At 39.5% G+C, this 16,596-nt stretch overlaps 1 pseudogene; it reads right to left on the reverse strand.

The window, feature by feature from the left end:
- Positions 1-4,754: 4,754 nt before the first annotated feature.
- Positions 4,755-9,137, reverse strand: LOC141318610 (uncharacterized; annotated as a pseudogene).
- Positions 9,138-16,596: the final 7,459 nt, after the last annotated feature.

A 16,596-nucleotide genomic window follows, 5' to 3' on the forward strand; every position in this document is an offset into this window, starting at 1 on the left:
AAAGAAAAAAAAAAACTTTCATTATGTAATTAATATTTGAACAGTATTTGACTGCAGAGATAAAGGAAATATATGATTATTTTATTATGAATGGAACAATTAATGTTTTGAATAAATATATTGCAGAAAACTACCCATACATTGTAAAAACATGGTCTGGCTGTAATGTAATTTTGCCTGATTTTTTTTTCTTCTCTATTTCCTCATGTATGTAAGCAGATAAATATCTGGGCCCATAATTCACAAAACATCTTGAGGCTAAAAGTAGCTCATAACTTGCCGATTTAGGAGAAAATTTTAAAAAATAGTGGGCATGTCAGTCCTAAATTTAGGACTCCTAAATTTTTGCTCTTCACAAAGCATTTTAGCACTAAAACTAGCTCCCAAATCTGTCAAACGGTAGGAGCAGTAAAGAGGACTCCTAAGACACCTAAGATCAAATCCCAACTATCTTAAAATGGCTGTTGCTGGCAATCTGCCTCAGAACTTAAACTTTTTAAAATTCACATGTTTTTTCCCATGCAAATTTTTGGTTTTGAGGGTTGTTCCAACTCCAAATTTTCCTTTGGTTATATCTTTGTTTTCATTAACAAGTTGGGCAAGAAGTGAAAGCTGTTATTGCATCCAGTTTGGTTTTCTTTTACGTTTACATATCTTGTCAGCCATGATTATTCTATTCTGTTAATAAAGAAGGCTGTTTATATGCATGTCAGCTAATTGTTTATGAGAAGCACAAAAGTAATAGGATGATAATCAGCTGAACATATACTTGTTTAATTAGTGACACTTAGCCTGCTTTTAAAGGTTTTAAAATCTTTTAAAATCTTTTGTGAATACGGGCCCTAATCTCAGAAGTTAAGCAGGGTCAGGGTTAGTGCTTGGATGGGAGACCGCCTGGGAATACCAGGTGCTCTAAGCTATTGCCCAAGTACAACAAAGTACCAAGTACTTTGTTTTTACATTGCTTGTCTAGACCCAGCATCACCACCTTATTCCATTCAATATATTCATTATCCTTCCCTCTCAAACTTAAGATTGTACTTTTGCATTTCCCATTAAAATCCTCTAACTCTTTGCAATATAAAAACAAGTGTAAAAATCCTTCATCGTTACAAACTTTACAATTAGCACTTGGTTCCATTCCAATTTTGTTTAAAATAACATCTGTAAAAATCACTTTGTGCCTGATAAAATATTCAGAGTTTACCAATTTTGTCTGTACACATTTTCCATTCATGTTCCCCATATGATGTCTTCTTCCAAGTCATTACATTTCTGTAACCAATATTCATTTACAACAGGTTTTTTAAAAACAGCATCTCTAAAAACACGATAAAAAATGTTCACATTAGCTTCATTGAAAGCGTATACAAGTCCATCTCAATCAATTAAAATGTCATGGAAAAGTTTTTATTTCATTAATTCTACTCAAATTGTGAAACTTGTGTATTAAATAAATTCAATGCACAAAGACTGAAGTAGTTTAAGTATTTGGTGCTTTTAATTGTGATGATTATGGCTCACATTTAACAAACCCACCAATTCACTATCTCAAAAAATTAGAATATGGTAACATGCCAGTCAGCTAATCAACTCAAAACACCTGCAAAGGCTTCCCGAGCCTTAAAAATGGGCTCTTCAGTTTGGTTCACTAGGCTACACAATCATGGGGAGGACTGCTGGGGCCTGTTTCAATAAGGCGGTTCAACCAACTCTGAGTTTAAACTTGAACTCTGAATTGACTTACCCTGAGATGGGAAACTCTGAGTTTTTGGTTTCAGAACAGCTGAACTAAGTTAGTTTAATCTACTCTGAGTAGGTTGACTCTGAGTTTAGTGCTTGCACCATGACTATGAAAAGCCCTGATCAATAGAGCTCCGAAATTATGATTCACCATGGCAACAGCTCCCGCCAAAAAGACCTCTGCATATTTCGAGCCAATGCTTAACTTTAATTCTTAATAATTATTAAGAATATAGTAATTTAATTATTAATAATTAGAATATCAAAGGTAAAAACTGACAGAACAATAAGTTAATGAACTATTAATTTTCATGGTATCCCACAGGCAATAAAATAAAATAATAAGAATAATGAGACAGCTAAACATGAAGTATAAAAACATAATTCAACCAGGCAAAGCTTTAAGCATATAAAGGATTGATGGGTGTACATTAGGCTACATGACTTTACTAATATTTGACTTTAAAATATAATTCTGTGTCTATTTCAATTTGCAGCAGCTTTTTCCACATAGTCTAATGCTCTTTTCACATAATTAAATGTTCTCTAATCCAAACAGTTGCATTTCTTAATTAGATTAATGAAATGAACATTTGATGCCTACTCAGCCAACAGCAAGAAGGCTCAGATGAAGAGGAGATGGAAGTACTGGAAGAATGTTAAAATCCAACATGAAAAAGAATAAAAGTTGCATTTGTGCATTTAGGAAAAAAAAATGGCTGTGGTGGTGGTTATATATATATATATATATATATATATATTTATTTTTTTATTTTATTTTTTGGCACTTTGACAGTGTCTGCATTATGAAAATATGTGCAATAAATTAATGCACCTAAAAATGCTTTTCTTACTTAGTATTATTGTTTTGTTCTAAAGATTCTTAAATCAAGATACATTTCTAAGAAAAATGTCTTTCTTTTTTTCTGTCAAAAAGGTTTTTGAGGAATTTCAGCATTTTTCTCCATATTTCGATGGGAGCTAACAAGCCGAATTTCAGTTTCAATGCAGCTTCAAAGGACTCTACATGATCCCAGCCCAGGAATAAGGGTCACTGGAAACTTGTAAAGCCCTTTGAAAGCTGTATTGAAACTGAAACTTAAACCTTCAACCCATTGGCTCTCATTGAAGTCCACTATATGGAGAAAAATCCTGGAATGTTTTCCTCAAAAACTTTAATTTGTTTTTGACTTGAAGAAAGAAAGACATGAACATCTTGGATTACATGGGGGTGAGTGAATTATCAGGAAATATTTTCTCTGGACATGAAGTTGTCATATTTTCCTAATTAAACATTTTGATTAATTTCTTAAAAAAAAGAGCTTAAATGTAAAATGTAAATTTAATATGGCATTTGTGCAGACTTTGTATTTTGTCTTTTAAATAAAACTGTTTATTTTTCACCTTGAGCATGCTTTGACACTTTATTGAAGCTTTTTTTATTGTATTGATTTGTAAAATAACAGTGTTTCTCTGTAGAACATTTAGTGCTTTCATTGTAATAATCTAGGTAAAATCTGTCAAATAAGGGTTTTACACTGTATAAAAAAAAAGGGGGTCAAACGACTGACAGCTACGGCTGCCAAACAAAAAAACATTAAATTAAAATAATATATCCTAATTGAAACAAGCAAAAAATATGTAAAATATGTTTTGTTTTTTTCCTGTAAAACCTTTAATGAAAATCTCTGTAGAATTACTGTTTTTTGCAATTTATTTCAATAATTTAATTTTTTTTAAAGGTGTTTATTTAATCTTTATAAGTGATTTTTTCTTATTTTGCATTTTATCTGCCAATTGGGTAAGAAAAATAATCTTGTTTCCATTTGCATTAAGATTATTTTTCTTGTTTTAAGTAAAATGCACTAAATTTGCATTCCAAAACACTCACTAAGAAAAGCATTTTTGAAGCATAAATGAATGAACGATGTATTTAACATCACTTACACTTTAAAAAGGGGGAGGAGACCGAAAGAAACTCTGGGTTTACAGAAGAAAACCTGCTCCTGACCAGGTTTGGTTCACAGAGTAAGTTACCAAGGTAACTGACTCTGAGTATAAGTTACCTCTCTTTCAGAAACAGGCTTGACTTACCCTGCTTTCTCAGGTTTGATAAACCTCCCATTCTGAAACGGAAAACCCAGAGTTTCCCTTATTTCAGGGTTGACGTACTCAGAGTTTACACTTAACCTCCTTTCTGAAACGGGCCCCTGATCTGACAGTTGTCCAGAAGACAATCATTGACACCCTTCACAATGATGTTAAGCCACATTCATTGTCAAAGAAGCTGGCTGTTCACAGAGTGCTGTACCCAAGCATGTTAACAAAGTTGAGTGGAAGGAAAAAGTGTGGAAGAAAAAGATGCACAACCAACTGAGAGAACCGCAGCCTTGAGGGATTTGTCAAGCAAAATCGATTCAAGAATTTGGGTGAACTTCACAAGGAATGGACTGAGGCTGGGGTCAAGGCATAAAGAGCCGCCACACACAGACGTGTCAAGGAATTTCGCTACAGTTGTCATATTCCTCTTATTAAGCCACTCCTGAACCACAGACAACGTCGGAGGCGTCTTTCCTGGGCTAAGGAAAAGAAGAAATGGACTGTTGCCAAGTTTTCCAAAGTCCTTTTCATATGAGAGCAAGTTTTGTATTTCATTTGGAATCTGTTTTTCTTGTCATACACTTGTTAGAGTCTTTTATTTGCATTATTTTTTTTCATGTATCTATTAATATGATAGGAAATTACAGGAATTACACAGTTGAATTGTTTTCCAGAATGAATGGACAGATGATGGTGGAAATTACTCCTTTTTTTTAAAACTTTGTCAATATGAGGCAACTGGCAGTTTCTTCCCAGAATGAGTTTCCAAATGACGTTTCATGCTGTTTTTGATTGAAACTTTTTCCACACCGATGGCAGGTGAAGGGTTTCTTTCCAGTGTGAACTTTCATGTGGTTTGTAAGTTGTAATTTTATGTGGAAACTCTTTCCACACTGTTTGCAGGGGTAAGGTCACTCTCCAGAGTGAATTCTCAGGTGGACTCTAAAGTTTCCAGGATTACTGAAACTTCTTCCGCACCATTTGCAGATGAAACACTTCTCTCCTGTGTGAACTTTCATGTGCCTTTAAGGGTGCCCTTTCGAGTGTAACTCTTTCCACACTGTTGGCAGATGAAAGGCTTCTCTCCTGCGTGAACTCTCATGTGCCTTTTAAGGGTTCCCTTTCGATTGAAACTCTTTCCACACTGTTGGCAGATGAAATGCTTCTCTCCTGCGTGAATTCTCATGTGGAATTTAAGGTTTTTATTTTCACTGAAACTCTTTCCACACTGTTGGCAGCTGAAAGGCTTCCCTCCTGTGTGAATTCTCATGTGGAATTTAAGGTTTTTATTTTCACTGAAACTCTTTCCACACTGTTGGCAGATGAAAGGCTTCTCTTCTGCGTGAACTCTAACGTGCCTTTTAAGGGTTCCCTTTCGAGTGAAACTCTTTCCACACTGTTGGCAGATGAAAGGCTTCTCTCCAGTGTTAATTTTCATGTGGACTTTAAGGTTTCATTTTTGAATGATACTCTTTCCACACTGTTGGCAGGTAAAAAGCTTCTCTCCTGTGTGCATTCTCATCTGGAATTTAAGGTTTTTATTTTCACTGAAACTCTTTCCAAACTGTTGGCAGATAAAAGGCTTCTCTCCTGCGTGACCTCTCATGTGCCTTTTAAGGGTTCCCTTTCGATTGAAACTCTTTCCACACTGTTGGCAGATGAAAGGCTTCTCTCCAGTGTTAATTTTCATGTGGACTTTAAGGTTTCATTTTTGAATGATACTCTTTCCACACTGTTGGCAGGTAAAAAGCTTCTCTCCTGTGTGCATTCTCATGTGGAATTTAAGGTTTTTATTTTCACTGAAACTCTTTCCAAACTGTTGGCAGATGAAGGGCTTCTCTCATGTGTGAATTCTCATGTGCCTTTTAAGGGTTCCCTTTCAAATGAAACTCTTTCCACACTGTTGGCAGGTGAAAGGCTTCTCTCCAGTGTGAATTTTCATGTGGACTTCAAGCTTTCCTTTTTGAATGAAACTCTTTCCACACTGTTGGCAGATTAAAGGCTTCTCTCCTGCGTGAATTCTCATGTGGAATTTAAGGTTTTTATTTTCACTGAAACTCTTTCCACACTGTTGGCAGGTTAAAGGCTTCTCTCCTGTGTGAATTCTCATGTGCCTTTTAAGGGTTCCCTTTCAAATGAAACTCTTTCCACACTGTTGGCAGGTGAAAGGCTTCTCTCCTGTGTGAATTTTCATGTGGACTTCAAGGTTTCCTTTTTGAATGAAACTCTTTCCACGCTGCTGGCAGGTGAAAGGCTTCCCTCCTGTGTGAATTCTCATGTGGATTTTAAGGTTTCTATTTTCAATGAAACTTTTCACACTGTTGGCAGATGAAAGGCTTCTCTCCTGCGTGAACTCTCCTGTGCCTTTTAAGGGTTCCCTTTCGAGTGAAACTCTTTCCACACTGTTGGCAGGTGAAAGGCTTCTCTCCTGTGTGAACTCTCATGTGCCTTTTAAGGGTGTCCTTTCGAGTGTAACTCTTTCCACACTGTTGGCCGATGAAAGGCTTCTCTCCTGCGTGAACTCTCATGTGCCTTTTAAGGGTGTCCTTTCGAGTGTAACTCTTTCCACACTGTTGGCAGATGAAAGGCTTCTCTCCTGCGTGAACTCTCATGTGCCTTTTAAGGGTGTCCTTTCGAGTGTAACTCTTTCCAAACTGTTGGCAGATGAAAGGCTTCTCTCCTGCGTGAATTCTCGTGTGGAATTTAAGGTTTTTATTTTCACTGAAACTCTTTCCACACTGTTGGCAGATGAAAGGCTTCTCTCCTGTGTGAATTATCATGTGCCTTTTAAGGGTGCCCTTTCGAGTGTAACTCTTTCCACACTGTTGGCAGATGAAAGGCTTCTCTTCTGCATGAACTCTCACGTGCCTTAAGGGTTCCCTTTCGAGTGAAACTCTTTCCACACTGTTGGCAGATGAAAGGCTTCTCTCCTGTGTGAATTATCATGTGCCTTTTAAGGGTGCCCTTTCGAGTGTAACTCTTTCCACACTGTTGGCAGATGAAAGGCTTCTCTCCTGTGTGAATTTTCATGTGGACTTCAAGGTTTCCTTTTTGAATGAAACTCTTTCCACGCTGCTGGCAGGTGAAAGGCTTCCCTCCTGTGTGAATTCTCATGTGGATTTTAAGGTTTCTATTTTCATTGAAACTCTTTGCACACTGTTGGCAGATTAAAGGCTTCTCTCCTGCGTGAACTCTCATGTGCCTTTTAAGGGTTCCCTTTCGAGTGAAACTCTTTCCACACTGTTGGCAGGTGATAGGCTTCTCTACTGTGTGAATTCACATGTGGATTTTAAGGTTTCTATTTTCAATGAAACTTTTCACACTGTTGGCAGATGAAAGGCTTCTCTCCTGCGTGAACTCTCCTGTGCCTTTTAAGGGTTCCCTTTCGAGTGAAACTCTTTCCACACTGTTGGCAGGTGAAAGGCTTCTCTCCTGTGTGAACTCTCATGTGCCTTTTAAGGGTGTCCTTTCGAGTGTAACTCTTTCCACACTGTTGGCCGATGAAAGGCTTCTCTCCTGCGTGAACTCTCATGTGCCTTTTAAGGGTGTCCTTTCGAGTGTAACTCTTTCCACACTGTTGGCAGATGAAAGGCTTCTCTCCTGCGTGAACTCTCATGTGCCTTTTAAGGGTGTCCTTTCGAGTGTAACTCTTTCCAAACTGTTGGCAGATGAAAGGCTTCTCTCCTGCGTGAATTCTCGTGTGGAATTTAAGGTTTTTATTTTCACTGAAACTCTTTCCACACTGTTGGCAGATGAAAGGCTTCTCTCCTGTGTGAATTATCATGTGCCTTTTAAGGGTGCCCTTTCGAGTGTAACTCTTTCCACACTGTTGGCAGATGAAAGGCTTCTCTTCTGCATGAACTCTCACGTGCCTTAAGGGTTCCCTTTCGAGTGAAACTCTTTCCACACTGTTGGCAGATGAAAGGCTTCTCTCCTGTGTGAATTATCATGTGCCTTTTAAGGGTGCCCTTTCGAGTGTAACTCTTTCCACACTGTTGGCAGATGAAAGGCTTCTCTCCTGTGTGAATTTTCATGTGGACTTCAAGCTTTCCTTTTTGAATGAAACTCTTTCCACACTGTTGGCAGATTAAAGGCTTCTCTCCTGTGTGAATTCTCATGTGGAATTCAAGGTTTTTATTTTCACTGAAACTCTTTCCACACTGTTGGCAGGTTAAAGGCTTCTCTCCTGTGTGAATTCTCATGTGCCTTTTAAGGGTTCCCTTTCGATTGAAACTCTTTCCAAATTGTTGGCAGATGAAAGGCTTCTCTCCTGCGTGAACTCTCATGTGCCTTTTAAGGGTGCCCTTTCGAGTGTAACTCCTTCCACACTGTTGGCAGATGAAAGGCTTCTCTCCTGCGTGAATTCTCATGTGGATTTTAAGGTTTCTATTTTCATTGAAACTCTTTGCACACTGTTGGCAGATTAAAGGCTTCTCTCCTGCGTGAACTCTCATGTGCCTTTTAAGGGTTCCCTTTCGAGTGAAACTCTTTCCAAACTGTTGGCAGGTTAAAGGCTTCTCTCCAGTGTGATTTTTCATGTGGATTTTAAGGTTTCTATTTTCAATGAAACTCTTTCCACACTGTTGGCAGGTTAAAGGCTTCTCTCCTGTGTGAATTCTCATGTGCCTTTTAAGGGTTCCCTTTGGAGTGAAACTCTTTCCACACTGTTGGCAGATGAAAGGCTTCTCTCCAGTGTGATTTTTCATGTGGATTTTAAGGTTTCTATTTTCACTGAAACTCTTTCCAAACTGTTGGCAGATAAAAGGCTTCTCTCCTGCGTGACCTCTCATGTGCCTTTTAAGGGTTCCCTTTCGATTGAAACTCTTTCCACACTGTTGGCAGATGAAAGGCTTCTCTCCTGCGTGAACTCTCATGTGCCTTTTAAGGATGCCCTTTCGAGTGTAACTCTTTCCACACTGTTGGCAGATGAAAGGCTTCTCTCCTGCGTGAATTCTCGTGTGGAATTTAAGGTTTTTATTTTCACTGAAACTCTTTCCACACTGTTGGCAGGTGAAAGGCTTCCCTCCTGTGTGAATTCTCATGTGGAATTTAAGGTTTTTATTTTCACTGAAACTCTTTCCACACTGTTGGCAGATGAAAGGCTTATCTCCTGCGTAAACTCTCACATGCCTTTTAAGGGTTCCCTTTCGAGTGAAACTCTTTCCACACTGTTGGCAGGTGAAAGGCTTCCCTCCTGTGTGAATTTTCAAGTGGACTTCAAGGTTTCCTTTTTGAATGAAACTCTTTCCACACTGTTGGCAGGTGAAAGGCTTCTCTCCTGCGTGAACTGTCATGTACCTTTTAAGGGTTCCCTTTCGAGTGAAACTCTTTCAACACTGTTGGCAGATGAAAGGCTTCTCTCCTGCGTGAATTCTCATGTGGAATTTAAGGTTTTTATTTTCACTGAAACCCTTTCCACACTGTTGGCAGATGAAAGGCTTCTCTTCTGCGTGAACTCTCACGAAAGGCTTGATGAAAGATGAAAGGCTTCTCTCCTGTGTGAATTCTCATGTGGAATTTAAGGTTTTTATTTTCACTGAAACCTTTTCCACACTGTTGGCAGATGAAAGGCTTCTCTTCTGCGTGAACTCTCACGAAAGGCTTGATGAAAGATGAAAGGCTTCTCTCCTGTGTGAATTCTCATGTGGAGTTTAAGGTTTTTATTTTCACTGAAACCCTTTCCACACTGTTGGCAGATGAAAGGCTTCTCTCCTGTGTGAATTCTCATGTGGAATTTAAGGTTTTTATTTTCACTGAAACCCTTTCCACACTGTTGGCAGATGAAAGGCTTCTCTCCTGCGTGAATTCTCATGTGGAATTTAAGGTTTTTAATTTCACTGAAACTCTTTCCACACTGTTGGCAGATGAAAGGCTTCTCTTCTGCGTGAACTCTCACGAAAGGCTTGATGAAAGATGAAAGGTTTCTCTCCTGTGTGAATTCTCATGTGGAATTTAAGGTTTTTATTTTCACTGAAACCCTTTCCACACTGTTGGCAGACTGAAACCCTTTCCACACTGTTGGCAGATGAAAGGCTGCTCTTCTGCGTGAACTCTCACGAAAGGCTTGATGAAAGATGAAAGGCTTCTCTCCTGTGTGAATTCTCATGTGGAATTTAAGGTTTTTATTTTCACTGAAACCCTTTCCACACTGTTGGCAGATGAAAGGCTTCTCTCCTGCGTGAATTCTCATGTGGAATTTAAGGTTTTTATTTTCACTGAAACTCTTTCCACATTGTTGGCAGATGAAAGGCTTCTCTCCAGTGTGAATTTTCATGTGGACTTCAAGGTTTCCTTTTTGAATGTGTTACGAGTGGCCATAGGTTGTTGCTTGGATACGGTGTAACTTGGGTGTAGTGCTTTTTCTTTTTCTAATTGTTTACAGGTGGAGTGGATCACGAGGACGGATTCATTGGCGACTGGTGTGATGGCCGCAGTATTTAAACCGCTGAGATGAAGGATTCTGCGGCTCCCCCGCTCTCCTGGTTCCCCCTTTTCGTCTTTAATGTATTCTTTCGATTCTGTTGAGTGTTTGTAAAAGGATCGCTATGCAAGACATTTGTTGTTATTTAGTGAATTAAGTATAACTGAGTTGTATTCGATAGCTGTTGCGTTTGTCACCTTACTTCCTGATCCTTGTTAAGTGGACTACGGCTGGGAGGTGGGTGCCTGTTTGTTGTGTTCGTTTTCTCCTGTTTTTGTTAGTAGGGAGGGAAGATTTTTGTATTCTTTTATTTATAATCTACTTTCTAGGTTAGTTCTGTTTATTGTATTTTCTTTTGGCGTTTCCCCTCCCGACGTTTATGCTGATTTTGTCCATTTCTAATTTAATAAATGTATTTTCTTGCATTCTAATTGTGTTTTGTGGTTGTGAAGTTTTGGGGAGTGAGAGCGGGGACCCCAGGGATCTTTTAAAGAGGATCCCTGTTTACTTGTTACGGTTAATTTATTTCTCTTTGAATAGGGATTTAATTTCATTCGTAACAAATGGGGGCTCGTCTGCTTGTCTTTTTCGGTTTTTCTTTTTACGTTTGTTTAGGTTTAACAAGTGGGAGGTTGTCCTCCGGTTTCGCTGTTTTCTCGTTTATTTTTGAACGAGTAATATTAACAAGTGTCTAAAGAATACCATTGTTTGCTTTATTTTTTTTGTACTAAGCAACGATTTGTATTCTATTCATGTAAAGCACTCAATTATGGAGGTAGATGTCGGAGCGTTTATTTCTAAACCTAGTATACAGCAATTTAATACGTTTCGTAAAAAGGATCTTGTGCAAATTGCTGAAATTTTGGATGTTTCAATATCAACTTCTGCAGCTAAAAAGGTAATTAAAGCTGAAGTGTACACTAAACTTGTTGAGCAAGGTTTGTTACCGGTAGAAAGTGATATAGATAGTGAAATGGAAAAAGGTGAGGGTTTAGAGACGGCTGAAATAGCTGAATTACCATCTAAATCAGACCCTTTACTTTTGTTTAAATTGAAGGAGATAGAATTACAAATTAAGCGACAGGAGCATGATAATCATATGTTACATTTACGCGAACTTGAGATGGTTCATAAAGGGAAAGAGAGAGAGAGCGCATGTGCGAACTGTAATTCCGTCTGTTGTAACTCCTGTGCATGTAAATGTGCCTCCAACTGAGCAATTTGCAGAAAATGTTATGAGTATGCCTGCTGCTGTTGTTCCATTTGATCCTAGTAAGCATATTAAGCTCGTGCCTCCGTTTCGTGAATCAGAGGTTGACGCATATTTTATTGCGTTTGAGCGTATTGCGGCCAAATTGAATTGGCCAAAGGATATGTGGGCATTAATGCTGCAGTGCAGTTTGGTAGGTAAAGCACAGGAGGTGTGTTCTGCTCTACCCATCGAAGAGTCTCTCGATTATGATTTGGTAAAAGCTGCGGTTTTGCGGGTGTATGAACTTGTTCCTGAAGCATATAGACAGAAGTTTCGTAGTTACACTAAGTCAGCGAAGCAAACATTTGTGGGGTTTGCACGTGATAAAAACACTTTGCTGGAAAAGTGGTGTGCTGCGTCTAAAACCACTACCTTTGATCAGTTACAGGAGCTGATTTTGTTGGAGGACTTTAAGAACTGTTTATCGGAAAGTTTAGTGGTTTACCTTAATGAACAAAAGGTTAATTCACTTTCAGCTGCTGCAGTGTTAGCAGATGAATATATGCTTACTCATAAGACTGCATTTTCTTCTGCTGGTCCAAATTATGGTGCATCAGTGTTTTTGAGTACTGAAAAACCTTACTCGCTTTCCCGTTCAGTGAAACCAATGCAACGCTTTGTAGAGCAGCGTAAGGAGCAGAATAAAAGTTCTGACAACAGGGTTTGCTTTTACTGCTTAGATCCTAGTCATCTAATTGTTGACTGTAAAGCGTGGAAGAAAAAAAACACTGTATTAAAACCGAAGAGTGTGGGCAATGTTGTTTGTGAACCAGTGGATCGTGTTGAGAACCAATGTTCAGATGTTTCTGATTTTACTCCTTTTGTTTTTAAAGGTGGTGTATCAGTTTCTCCTGATTCTACAGTGAAATCTATTTCCATTTTGAGAGACACAGGTTCGGCACAATCGTTTATCCTTGGGAATGTGTTATCTTTTTCAAAGGAAACTTATACCGGAACCGATGTTTTGGTTCGTGGGATTGAATTGAGCTGTGTAAGAGTTCCTCTTCATACTGTGTTTCTGACGTCTGATTTAGTTACAGGTCCTGTGAAAGTGGGAGTACGTTCAAGACTGCCTGTAGAGGGTGTGAGTTTAATTTTGGGAAATGACCTGGCTGGTGGCAAGGTATTTCCTCACCCAGTTGTAGCAGAGAGTCCTGTTTGTGATCTGAAGCTTGACAGTCAATTCCCGTTGACATTTTCAGCATGTGCAGTTACTCGTGCTCAAGCACGCAAAAATGAGGATGTCATTGATTTATCTGATACCTTTCTTGTTTCTACAGATTCTCCCATTGAGTTGACATTGTCTGTACAGCCTGAAACGGTTAGTGATAATGCTGATCAAGAACGGTCACTGACAATGGGGAGAGACCAACTTGGTAGAGCCCAAAGGTCGGATTCTTCCTTGACGCGCTGTCTTGAGGCTGCGGAAGGTAACGTGGAAGGAGATAATGCTGATGGTGTACAATACTTTTGGGATAGAGACGTACTGATGCGTAAGTGGCTGTCTCAGAAGGCTAAAGAAGCTGGTTTAAGTCCAGAGGTTCAGATTGTGTTACCTTTTGGTTATCGAGCAGCAGTTCTTAAACTTGCTCATGATCATCCATTATCTGGTCATTTAGGTAGTACGAAAACATTCATGCGAGTTGCCAAGTATTTTTATTGGCCTGGTTTAAGATCTGCTGTATCAAAGCATTGTCGTTCGTGTCACACTTGTCAACTTGCTGGTAAACCTAATCAAATCATTCGGCCGGCTCCTTTGCAGCATATTCCAGTGATGGGAGAGCCATTTGAGCGACTCATTTTAGACTGTGTTGGCCCATTGCCAAAGTCAAAAGCAGGTTACCAGTATATTTTGACGTTGATGTGTGCAGCAACCCGTTTCCCTGAGGCAATACCGTTACGTAATCTTAAAGCAAAAACCATCGTGAAGGAGTTGATAAAGTTTTGTTCAATGTTCGGTCTACCCCGTGTGATTCAGACGGATCAAGGAACAAATTTTAAGTCTAAGTTATTTGAGCAAGTGTTGAATGGAATTTCTGTGAGTCATGCTGTGTCAAGTGCATACCATCCACAATCACAGGGGGCGCTAGAGAGATTCCACCAGACGCTCAAATCAATGATGCGTGCTCACTGTGTGGAATCTGGTAAAGACTGGGCTGATGATCTTCCTTTGCTTTTGTTTGCAATAAGAGAAACCGTTCAGGAATCATTAGGTTACAGTCCCGCAGAGCTGGTCTTTGGACATGTGGTTCGTGGCCCTTTGAAGTTATTAAGCGAACAATTGGTTGCTGATAACATGTCGCTTGTACCGGTGTCCGATTATGTTTCTTCCATTCGTGAACGTCTTCGCAAGGTATGTGAGAGAGCAAAAAAAAAATTTGCTGGTTCCCAGGCTGAGATGAAGGAGTATTATGACCGTAAAAGTGTTGCTCGTTCATTTCAGCCGGGTGATTCAGTTTTGGTGTTACTGGCTCTGGCAGGCTCTGCATTGCAACAAAAATTTTCAGGTCCTTACAAGGTGACAAAGAAGTTGTCTGATACAAATTATTTGATTTGTACGCCTGATCGCCGGAGGAAATCGCGAATGGTTCATGTTAACATGTTAAAGCCTTATGTGATGAAGGATTCGGTACCAACTGAGCTTACCGTCAAGCCAAGTGCTGTTGTTGCATCATTGTCTATAACAGATGATGATTTTGAACAGGAGTTTCATGTACCTACTGGGCGGTTATTGAACTCCCTGATATTGAATGATTTAGACCTTCACTTAAATCATTTAACTCCGACTCAGAAGAGATATATCGTTGAGTTGATTGAAAATTCTCCTTCGATCTTTGGTGAAATTCCATCGCAGACTACGGTACTGCAACATGATATTGATGTAGGTCATGCAAACCCTATTAAGCAGCACCCCTACCGGCTTAATCCCAGGAAACGTGAGTTGATGAAAGCAGAGGTTGATTATTTGTGTCAAAATAATTTAGCAAGTCCCAGTCAGAGTGCGTGGAGTTCACCGTGTTTATTAGTTCCCAAAGCTGACTCATTGGTTCGCTTTTGCACTGACTATCGTAAAGTCAATGCAGTAACTAAACCTGATTCCTTTCCACTCCCTCGTATGGAAGACTGCATTGACCGAGTTGGACCTGCAAAATTTGTCACGAAATTAGATCTTCTAAAGGGGTACTGGCAAGTACCCCTTACACCTCGGGCCTCAGAGATTTCCGCTTTTGTAACCCCTGATGATTTTATGCAGTACTCTGTTATGAGCTTTGGAATGCGTAATGCGCCGTCAACATTCCAGAGATTGATGCGTATTGTATTAAGCGGAGTTGAGAAATGTGAGGCCTATTTGGACGACATTGTAATATATCCTTCTAGCTGGGAAGAACACGTGTGTTCTTTACGTGAGGTGTTCGCACGTCTTGTTAATGCTTCTCTGACTTTAAATTTGGCTAAATGCGAGTTCGCCAAGGCCACAGTGGTGTACTTGGGGAAGAAGGTGGGTCAGGGTCATGTTTGCCCAGTTGAGGCAAAGATTGCCGCTATCTTGGAATTTCCGGTACCGAAGAATAAAAGGGAACTACGTAGATTTTTAAGTATGACAGGATACTATAGAGGATTCTGTCGTAACTTTGCCAGTGTTGTGTCGCCACTAACCGACCTTCTCAGCACAGTAAGGGTTTTTGTGTGGTCTTCAGCTTGTGAGAAAGCTTTTCGAGCAGCTAAGGATTTATTGTGTAATGCCCCTATCCTTTTAGCGCCGGATTTTGGACGTTCCTTCAAGTTGGAAGTGGATGCTTCTGCTACTGGGGCTGGTGCCATTCTCATTCAAGAAAGTGAGTTGGGAATTGAACACCCAGTTTGTTATTTTTCAAAGAAGTTTACACCGTGTCAGCGCAGATATAGTACGATAGAAAAAGAGGCCCTTGCGTTACTTTTAGCGTTGCAACATTTTGAGGTGTACTTAGGTGGAAGTTCCTTTCCAATTGTCGTGTATACTGATCACAACCCCCTTGTTTTCTTGGCCCGGATGCGTAACTCGAATACTCGTTTAATGCGTTGGTCGCTAATAATTCAAGAGTTTATTTTGGATATCCGGCATAAGAAAGGCTCGCAGAATGTTGTTGCAGATGCCCTGTCCAGGATCTATGGTGCTGAAGCTTAAGTTGTGGTTAGACGGTTGTAGATACAAACTTCTTGTTTGTATCTTTTTGGTGTGGAGGTGTTACGAGTGGCCATAGGTTGTTGCTTGGATACGGTGTAACTTGGGTGTAGTGCTTTTTCTTTTTCTAATTGTTTACAGGTGGAGTGGATCACGAGGACGGATTCATTGGCGACTGGTGTGATGGCCGCAGTATTTAAACCGCTGAGATGAAGGATTCTGCGGCTCCCCCGCTCTCCTGGTTCCCCCTTTTCGTCTTTAATGTATTCTTTCGATTCTGTTGAGTGTTTGTAAAAGGATCGCTATGCAAGACATTTGTTGTTATTTAGTGAATTAAGTATAACTGAGTTGTATTCGATAGCTGTTGCGTTTGTCACCTTACTTCCTGATCCTTGTTAAGTGGACTACGGCTGGTAGGTGGGTGCCTGTTTGTTGTGTTCATTTTCTCCTGTTTTTGTTAGTAGGGAGGGAAGATTTTTGTATTCTTTTATTTATAATCTACTTTCTAGGTTAGTTTGCGATTTAGTAGTTAGTTCTGTTTATTGTATTTTCTTTTGGCGTTTCCCCTCCCGACATTTATGCTGATTTTGTCCATTTCTAATTTAATAAATGTATTTTCTTGCATTCTAATTGTGTTTTGTGGTTGTGAAGTTTTGGGGAGTGAGAGCGGGGACCCCAGGGATCTTTTAAAGAGGATCCCTGTTTACTTGTTACGGATAATTTATTTCTCTTTGAATAGGGATTTAATTTCATTCGTAACAAACTCTTTCCACACTGTTGGCAGGTGATAGGCTTCTCTACTGTGTGAATTCACATGTGGATTTTAAGGTTTCTATTTTCAATGAAACTTTTCACACTGTTGACAGATGAAAGGCTTCTCTCCTGTGCCTTTTAAGGGTTCCCTTTCGAGTGAAACTC

The sequence above is a fragment of the Garra rufa genome, chromosome 1 (genome assembly GCF_049309525.1).
Source record: "Garra rufa chromosome 1, GarRuf1.0, whole genome shotgun sequence".
Classification (NCBI taxonomy): Eukaryota; Metazoa; Chordata; class Actinopteri; order Cypriniformes; family Cyprinidae; genus Garra; species Garra rufa.